Genomic DNA, 9,675 nt, shown 5'->3' with positions numbered 1-9,675 from the left:
TAACCAGAGGATGGGAAGAAGAGGAGCTGCTGTAGAGACCTTGCCATTTTGGTTCCAGGCTTTGGCTCTTAATCCCTCAGACCAGCCTCTTTTACGTCTCCTCCCTGCTCTTTGTCCTCTCAGTTTCTGGCCAGGCAAGGTGGTTTATGCCTGTAATCCCAGCGTTTTGGGAGGCAGAGACATGTGGATCACTTGAGGTCAGGAGTTCTACACCAGCCTGGCCAACATGGTGAAACCCTGTCTCTACTAAAAATACAAAAATTAGCCGGGTATGGTGGTGCATGCCTGTAATCCCAGCTACTCTGGAGGCTGAAGCATGAGAATTGCTTGAACGCAGGGGGTTGGAGGTTGCAGGGAGCCGAGATCATGCCACTGCACTCCAGCCTGGATGACAGAGGGGAAATGTCTCAAAAAAAAAAAAAAAAAAAAAGATTTTGTTTCCCAGGCATGTGTCCCATGCCGTCTCTTTCATTGTGTGTGATTCCTGGGATGAAATTTAAAGCCCTTCATCATTCTAGGGCTTCTGTTGAGGATCTTTTAGCTTTACCTAATATCACAGGACAAATGAGACACCCAGAACTTCCTCAACCCGCTCCCATGCCCACAACAACCCTAACACGTAGGTTTTGTAGGGTCACAATGACCAAATCAAAAAATGAAAATGAGTCTTGCTCAGTTTTGAGATAAAAGGACACGCACATCTTTTTCTTTAGCAAATGTCACTGTGGTTTCAAAGCCTATGTGTGATGTGCGATCGGGCAGCATTTTTAAAGTATTTCCTGCTCAACCATAGGGTGAAATGATGCAAGTAGTGAGTCCTGCAAACAGCTGCACTAAATTCTTAACACCTGCAAAAAAACAAACAAAAAAAAAACAAAAAAACAAAACAAAACAAACAAAAAAACTCAACACACACACACACGAACAGTTTTCAAAATAATTATGCATTGTTTTTAATTTTTGGCTTGTTGGTTTTCTGTGGTATTCATACTCTGAAGGACCCTCCAATTCATTAAACCTGCAGTTAGAAAATGAGTTTGGGAGCTTTAAAAGAATTTGCAAACAGGGGAAAGATTTCACTTGTATTATGTTTTCATTAATGCACTTGAAACAACTTCTGGAATCGCCCTAGGGACTATTCCTTAAAAAAAAAAAAAGAAAGAAAGAAAGTTCCAGGCTCCAGTCCTCTATTCAGCTCCGCCCTGCTCCTTTCAAGTGAGCCCCAGAATCACCTCTTGGCTTGACAGTTTCCCATTGCGGGGCAGCGGGGCCGGGGGCTGCAGATCTCCCCTTGTGTGAGAGAAACACAAGCACGGAGCTCCGTTGACCTGCATCCTCCTTGGTTTTTTTTTTTTTTGTTAAGTCAAAAAGTTTGGGTTTCCTGAAATTGTTGAACTGGATTTAAGTGCAGGGCCCCCTCTCCGCTCTCCCCAGCAGGGTGAGAGTTGCTGAAGGGGAGGAGGAGTGGGATGGTGTGAAGTGAGGTGGGGGCTGTTGGAGAGAAACTAAAGCGAGGTGCCCGGGACAGGAAAAGTGGGAGGAGGAGGAAGAGAGGAGAGGGAGGAGGGGGAGGAGGAGGCCGTAAGATGAGAGAGGAGGGAAACGTGTCACCAGCCCGGCTGTGGGAGCTCCGCGGCCGATGCGTTTGTTCACTAGCTCTGGAGAGGAACCGAGGCTGGACGAGACCCCATCGGAGGGCAGAGCTGGGAGAGGAAGGAGGGAGGGAGGGAGGGAGAGCTGGGCAGAGCGCGACAGGGAGAACCATCCAGGTCGCTCATTTCTCCCCGGTGAGAAAACTTCCCCGGGAAGACCGGAAACTTTTTCCTAGGCGCGCGGAGTCTGGGGCGGAGGCGAGCGGCGGATGTGTGCGACTCGGTGTGATTCACGCCGGAGACCCCAAGGAGGTGAGTGGTGGGTGGGGGACGTCTCTGGGAGGGGCCGGAGTCATAGGCTCAGCAACAGCGCAGGACTGAGCAGAAAATTACCGCGCACTAATCTCACCGGGCGCGGCGGGGCGGGGGTCGGGGGAGGAGCTGGGGAAAAGTGTCACATTTGGGGGGCAACCAGGTGGGAACTCCTGCATGGTTAAGGATCCTCCGATCGGACGCTGCAGGCAGGCGTAGGGGATCCTACTCGCGACCCCCATGGTGGGGCGGTGGGCAGGCCACGCTGCCGGTCTGCTGTTTAGGGTGGCTGAGGTACCGCCGTTGGGGTGGGACGGGGATGCTGGTGATCACGGGAACTAGGCTGAGCCGGGAGGTCGAAAAAGAAAGTCGGCTTGTTTGACTCTCTTTTTCTCCCTCGGTCTGGGGGGCAAATCTAAAGAGCTGTCCCCGCTTAAGCGCGGGTGATTTCGCGCCTGCAGCAGCCTTTTCCCGGCCGTCCCCCTTTTTCTGGAAGGAGGCGAGGGAGAGAAGGGCAGAGAAGGGAGCCACTTTGTCCCGTGCGTTGATGCACACGCGCGCTCTGCGGACTAGGGCGGGCCAGGGCCCAGCCCGCGGGGACCCCGCGGGGACCCCGCCGGGACGGGCTGCGAGCAAGCCCTGGGACGGCCCAGCTGCGGACCCCGCGCTGGGAGGCCGCAGTATCCCCCTTCGGTTTTATTTCTCCCGCCTGCGTTCCTTACGGCGAGACTTTCCTCTGCGCGCCTACTGTGCGCGCACGCCGGGCTAGCTGCACGCAGGGGGCGCTCTGGGGGCCCCGCCCCGGCAGCTAGGACCCTGCCTGCCCAACCCTCCGGCCGGTTTTCCTAGAGGCCGCCGCCCGGGATGGGACCAGGCTGTGTGCTTGCTAACTGTGCTTCAGGAATCGGCTCCGGGATGCCTTCCTGTCTGGCAATAGGGGTTTCCCCCAGTTCCACCCAGCCCCTGTCCTCGGTCACATGCCGCCGCCGCCTCTTCCTCCGCGGTGCCGGGAGCCCGCGTTTTGTTTGTCAGCAGTTAGGCGGTATTTATAGACGCCACGGCAGTCCTGCGGTGTGCAAGGTTTCAATTACTGCGATGCGCTCCACAAGACGAAAGGTTCACGCGCTGCGTCTGAGCTGCACGTCTGCCCCGGAGACCCGCGTGGAAAAAACTTTGGGCTGGAATCTCTGGGCTTCCCTGCTTGGGCGGAGTTCTGGACCTGTTGCCCAGACGACACGTGCACATTCCGATGACCCATACTAAGGATCAAAGGGATGCCACCGGCCTAGTGGACGCCTTCAATCCCCCACCATCCTCAAGGGACTCTTGCTGATCAAGCCCGCGAGACTATCCTTTTTGATCCCTCTTTGGTGATCCTAACCACCGTAGAAATTTGCAGTCATGACATTTCATTGCCCTACATACTGCAAAATGTCAAAGTGCTGAGCTGTGGTAAATTGCTCTGGGGTGGAAGGCGCTGTTACAACACGAAGCAGCTAGCGGGTCAGGAGGGGAAATGGAGCTTGCAGAAACTAATTTAGCCCCATTTAAAATTTAGCCCCTGGTAAGGTTCCCAGTTCGACTGAGGAAGGTGCAGGGCTCCTGTCTGTGGAACCTGGCTGGTTAGTCTTCTCTGGTTGCAGCCCTAGAATCAGAATCAAGGGTGCTGTTTAGAGCCGTTTCTGTAGAATGTAGCCTTGCAGATAAGGGAAGTGATGCTTCATCAATCCACAAAGTTGTCTTCAGTTTTTCCAACTGCAGCCATTGCTCTTTGAGTATGTTACTGATGCTTCTAACAACCGGAACCATTAATATGTAAAAGAAGAAAGGCACAAGAAATAAAAAAGTCAAAAAAGGCTTAGTTTAGACTAGTTTGTTTCTCAAGGGAGGGACCTCATTTCTTTGAGGTCCAGCCGGCCATGGATATATATTTATTTCTGTGGGTGAGATTTCAATAATGTTCTGTGTTTGAACATTACAATATGTGCCACTTGTTTTAAAAAGGGGAAAGGTGCAAACACCTCTTGAGGTCTTAAAATGTTTTAAACTTTGCACTGAGAGACTTTGATAATATTATATACTCCTCATGCAAACAATGATATAGGTACTATTCTATCCCTATCATATAGATGAGCCCACTGAGGCTTGGAGAATTTAAATAATTTGTCTAAGGCCGTAAACACAGGGATGGAGCTGAGAATGGATTACAGATTTGTTACTCCAGACTTGTAGTCTGGAGATGTCTTTCCCTTCAATTCTCCATTGTTGATTAGCTCACATTATAGTTGATTAGATTGATGGTTTTTAATTTATTTTTAAAATTTAACAGAGTGTTACAAATTGGCTCAGTTATTGGGGAAAAAAGCCCTAATCTTGTCTTTAGAAAACCTTTACACTGATTATCTGAAAATCTCTTGCTAATAGTCCAGACCTAAATTATAATCCTCACTTTGCTCCTTGACTTAATGTATCTTCAACATTAAAGCCATTTATCTTTAGAGAATTGAATTCAGTAAGGACTTTGTGGATTACTTAATTTTTTTCAGATTTCTCCATACTAATGATTTGTAGGTATGCATGTGTCTTGTTTTCCTGTGGCTGTTCCTCTCGTACAAGGTAAAATATGCTGAAATCTCTCTTAAATTGCAGCCTTTTTCCTTTTCATTCTTTCTGCAGAGCTAGACTCAATACAGAATTGATTTGAAAAACAGTGTGTGAGTTCCTCTGAAAGATCCCTACAATGTCTAATGTTCATCATTAAAGGTTTGTTCTCAAGAGTTGCCTCTCTGTATGGAAAATGTAAATACATGTTAAAGGCAATGCTTGTAGAAATGACCATGTGTTAACAAGTCAGTGTGAATTAATATGTTAGTTGCTGAAATATAGGAATAAAATATTTTGTGGATTTTGTACATAATACGGATTTTGGAATTGGGGAACAAAGAGAGCAGTACCCTGATAAGCAGAAAGCACTGTTTTACAAGAGATTTCACATAGAGCCAAGGAAGGGGACGGATGGCAGTGATGGGGCATCAGAGGTGAACTTGAGTTAATTCACATTTTTGTCGGTACCTGGGGATCCAGGATTTACTTTGTAACTTGTACAGTTAAAGCAAATGAGCTGACTTATTTATTGGGCAACTTCTGTGAGCCAGGTATAGCTATGGTAATGGTATTCGTGCCTCCCAACAACCCAGGCAGGAAGGTATTATTTTCTCTATTTTCAGTTGAGAAAACGGAAGCTCAGAGAGGGTTGTTACTCTCCCAGTGTCACACAGCCATGAACTCAAGCGTCTTGCTCTTTTCAGTACATTTTGATATCTACCCTTGAAAGCCTTCCATGGAGAACCCAGGGTCCCAAGTTCTCAAGAAAATCCTAGTGGTTCACATGGAAGTTTCTGGATCGGAAGTTTCTGGATCAGGAGTCAAGGCTGGAGCTATTCAGGGACTGTAACATGAGGGGACAGGAGGTGGGTGAACAATGAAGCCTGAAGGGACAGTCTGGATAATTCTTACAGTAGTGATGCCACAGAATAAGGAAAGTCACACCCTGTAGTTATTGTGAATATAGAGAATTACTAGCACTGGCCTGGGCGAGGATGGCTGTCACACTGCAGAACACACCAGACAAGGTTCCCAGAAGAGAAGAGTGCGGAAGTGTCTCCACCTCCCTCCCGATGTCTTCTGCTGCTCGATGTTGGCTTTATAGTCAATATAAATTAGGGAGCCTGTGGGACCTGTTTCCATTTTAATTAGACTTGGCCCTTTGAGGTTCCAGTCACCCAGTCTCCCTCTTTAAATATTCTTTTTTTATGTTTTGCCAGTTTATGGTCTTTGTAGATCAATCCTTGGATTTCATGTATGAGAGACAGAAAGAGAAAAAAAGCAAAGGTTAGTGATTACCTAAATTGGATTAAGTTCTGTCTAGCAGCGTTTAAAGAAATGCCACTTGCTCCCTAATTACCATCAACTAAGAATTTAAACGGTCTATGAAATTTAAGCTTTTTTTTTAAACTCCCTGAAATTTCCAGCTGTAACATATTCTGAGATTTTAGAGGCTTTTATATATTCTTCAAATGTGTAGAGGACATTCTCTGCTTCCCCCCCCCTTTTAAAAAATATTGCATTTCTAGAGCAGGATAATAAATGACATCACTATATACTAACTTCATTAAAAAGCAGAAGCTCACAGCTAGGCTCAGCTAGAAGGGTTTGTGGAGAGCGGCAGAAACTCGTCTGACTGTGGCCTGTGGGAAGACCTGATAAACATCTACCCCCTCCAAACAACCTGTCGTTATTATTTGTTCAATTTATTTAGCATATAATTATATGTTACATAAAATTATGTATTTACTCATGTATTAAACTCGCAAAGCTTTCATTCTTCTTTATCTCTCCTCAATTTTGAGGTGCGAATATATTTCCCTCACCCGCACATCAATATTCTGGTTCACTTTAGTTGGTTGCCAAATGCCAGCAATACTTCCACTTTTCCGTTCTCTCCTTGCTTTACCTATTACAGAACTTTCTCCAACTTTGCTGGTTCTTTTCGACACAGGATGCGTCCCGTATTTTGTTGATGGCATCTTTGACAGCAGTTGGGTTTCCAGCAAATACTAGGATTAAGGGACTGCATTGCACTCAGCTGTTTAGGAATTGGAGTATATGTTAGCTTAAGTTGAGCCTGGAAGAATAGCTGAAAGGATTTGTTTTTGTCTTCTTCCCAAGGACAGAGGGCAGGGTAGGGGTGGGTGGGGAGGGGGAGAAAATCTACCATTGGCTCTGATGTGTGTCTGTATCAGACTGAACTAGGCTGTCTTAAACCCTGTCACAACCTGCTTATGACCTCAGCCGCATAAATCCTTGGTGCAAACCCTTTTACACTTGCCATTTAATTCTAAATACTTATTTGGAACTGGTTCAATATCTTTCCCCAGATGTCTTTGGGGAGACCATATTGACTGCTGCCGTCATTTTGGAGAACGGTTTCATCATGCTAGCTCCTGGACATCACCACTATGGGAGCAGTATGGCCGCTTTCCTTGTAAAACATCTCGCAGGCTGAATTAGTGGGTAAACATGGTACTCTTTTGTGGTGTTCGGGATAATTTTTTTTATTATTATTATTCACCAACAGGACAATAGATTCCTTTCAGGCCTCAAAAAAGCTCTCCACCGGCTGGGCGTGGTGGCTCACATCTGTAATCCCAGCACTTTGGGAGGCTGGGGTGGGTGGATCATGAAGTCAGGAGATCTAGACCATCCTGATTAGCATGGTGAAACCGTGTCTGTACTAAAAATACAAAAAAATTAGCCGGGCATGGTGGTGTGTGTCAGTAGTCCCAGCTGCTGGTGAGGCTGAGGCAGGAGAATCGCTTGAACCCAGGAGGCAGAGGCTACAGTGAGCCAAGATCGCGTCACTGCACTCCAGCCTGGGTGACAGAGTGAGACTCCGTCTCAAACAAAAGAAAAGCTTCCCACCAAGGTTGGTATCAACTTTTCAGAGAGGCAGGATTGTTGAATGAGCCCTCATTTTGGTCCTAATGGGCATCACGGAGATAACACAGGTTGAGGAATTGAGATCTGCAATCTGATCTCAGCTCTGCCATGAGCAAGCTGTATGACCATGGTGAGTTATTCTGGGCCTCAGTTTCCCTATTTAAAAAGTAATGACTTTGGCCTACCACTAAGGTTCCATTCTGTTCTAAAATTCCCTGATGGCCAAGGAAGCGTGGTCTAGAGTTGTGCTTCTGAAAGTGCATGGGCATCACCTGGAGATCCTGTTAAACCACAGAATCTGATTCAGTAGGTCTGGGCTAGGGCTGGAATGTCTAAGAAGCTCCCAGGCAATGTTGATTCTGTGGGTTCCCAGATCACAATGTGGGTAGCAGGGCACTAGAGCCTTGGTCAGGGCTTCCCAACCTTGGCCCTATTGATATTTTTGGCAGATAATTCTTTGTTGTGGGGGCTGTCCTGTGCATAGTACGATTTTTGGCAGCATCCTTGGCCTCTACCCATTAGATGCCCATAGCACCCCCCACTCCCATAGTTATGACTGTCAAAAAGTGTCTCCAGGCAGTGGGACAAAATCGCCCCTAGTTGAGGACATTGGTCTAGACCAGTGTTACCAAGCCTCGTTGTACATCAGAATCACTTGGAAGATATCTGGAAAGTACAAATTTAGGTATCTTGGACCCAGTGAGTGAAAATCACTAGGGGAGGGCCCAAGAATCTATATTCTTTAAAAATCAGGTGATAGAGATGGCCTGGAATTCTTCTCTTTGAGAGTCTGAAAAAGTACAAGAGCTACACCTGAGTTCTGGTGTTATCCCTCCATAGCTGTGGGACCACACAGGCAAGTTGCTTAAATGCTCTGAACCGGAAGCTCTCCAGTTCTAAAATAGGAATAATAATAGTGTCCACCTCCTAGGATTGTTGGTGGTCAAATGGGATAACATGAGGAACAGCTTTAGTAACTATAAAGTGCTGTGCAGATGTTAGTGGCAAGTGTTATACCACAGGCCTCCGGAGTTTAATTTTTTTGGTTCAATTACTTTTTTTCCCCGGGGCTGTATTTCTTTTTCTTGAGACTTAGCTCTGTAACCTTCACAATATGTCTTTTCATCATTCCTTTGGCCCTCACAGTCAACAGCTGTGTACATTTGTCCCCACTCAGTCTCATGCAAGGGTCTAAAACTGGCAGCCCATGGGCCAAACTTTGGCATCAGACATGTACTGTTTGGCTTGCATTGTATTTTGGGGAAAAGAAGAAAACAAGATGATTTTTCCAGTATTTAAAAGTTGGGAGAGTTGACATCCGAACACAGGTTTTCAGCTTTTCTGTAATAAACCAAAAGGAGTCTGAAGACACTCTTTAATTTGCCACATTCCCCACCTGGCCCCGCTAATCTTGTTCACATTCTCTGCTTTGGTCTGCTGTAAGCATTGTTTCCCATCCCAGCTTTAGGCTTTCCTGTCTTTTTCTTTTCTCTCCTCTCCTCTCCTCCCCTCCCCTCCCCCCCTCTCCTCTCTTTTTTTTTTTTTTTTTTTTCTTTTTTTTTTTTTTTTTTTTTTGAGATGGAGTCTGGCTCTGTCGCCCAGGCCGGAGTGCAATGGCGCGATCTTGGATCACTGCAACCACCGCCTTCCAGGTTCAAGTGATTTTCCTGCCTCAGCCTCCCGAGTAGCTGGAATTACAGGTACCTGCCACCATGCCCAGCTAATTTTTGTATTTTTAGTAGAGATGCGGTTTCACCATGTTGGCCAGGCTGGTCTCAAACTCCTGACCTCAGATAATCCACCCGCCTCGGCCACCCCTGTCTTTTTCTTTAATCATGACCAATTACTATTCCCTTTTATTATTATATTATTGTAGGAGCCATATCTGGCTCATCTTTGTGGCAAGGGTAGTAGGTACTCCCTAGATATTTGTTGAGATGTGATGTTTTCATCCTACACCTGGTCTCTCATAGTTAAGACTTGAATACACCTTGAACTTTTAAAACTTCTTACATATGAAAGCTTGTTTTTCCTTCTCAAAATTTCCTTTCCATTCTCCAGGCCCCATATTCATTAGACTTATGGGCAAGGAAGTGGAGAACCTGTAGTTTTCAGTTGACCTTTCATTAGCTTTGTTTCGTAACTCTAGAATGTGAGTGAACCTTTCTGCCTCAATCTTGTCTCAGTTGTCTATCTTCAATTACAGCCCTTGGTGTCTGCTTGCATTTATAGTATTACTTTTGGATATTTCCTTAGAAACTCTGAGCTCCTT

At 46.3% G+C, this 9,675-nt stretch overlaps 1 protein-coding gene across 1 annotated transcript in view; it reads left to right on the top strand.

The window, feature by feature from the left end:
• Nucleotides 1-1,016: 1,016 nt before the first annotated feature.
• The window catches only part of PRR5L (proline rich 5 like), a 96,502-nt gene continuing 87,843 nt past the window's right edge, over nucleotides 1,017-9,675 (top strand). The window contains exons 1-2 of the mRNA XM_023185528.3: nucleotides 1,017-1,342; nucleotides 1,829-1,904. The gene's annotated coding sequence lies outside the window, so the exon portion shown is untranslated. The remainder of the gene's footprint in view (nucleotides 1,343-1,828; nucleotides 1,905-9,675) is intronic.

The sequence above is a fragment of the Piliocolobus tephrosceles genome, chromosome 13 (assembly GCF_002776525.5).
Source record: "Piliocolobus tephrosceles isolate RC106 chromosome 13, ASM277652v3, whole genome shotgun sequence".
Lineage (NCBI taxonomy): Eukaryota > Metazoa > Chordata > Mammalia > Primates > Cercopithecidae > Piliocolobus > Piliocolobus tephrosceles.
Note: the sequence above shows the minus strand (reverse complement) of the source record. Positions and strands in the feature narration are given on the sequence as shown.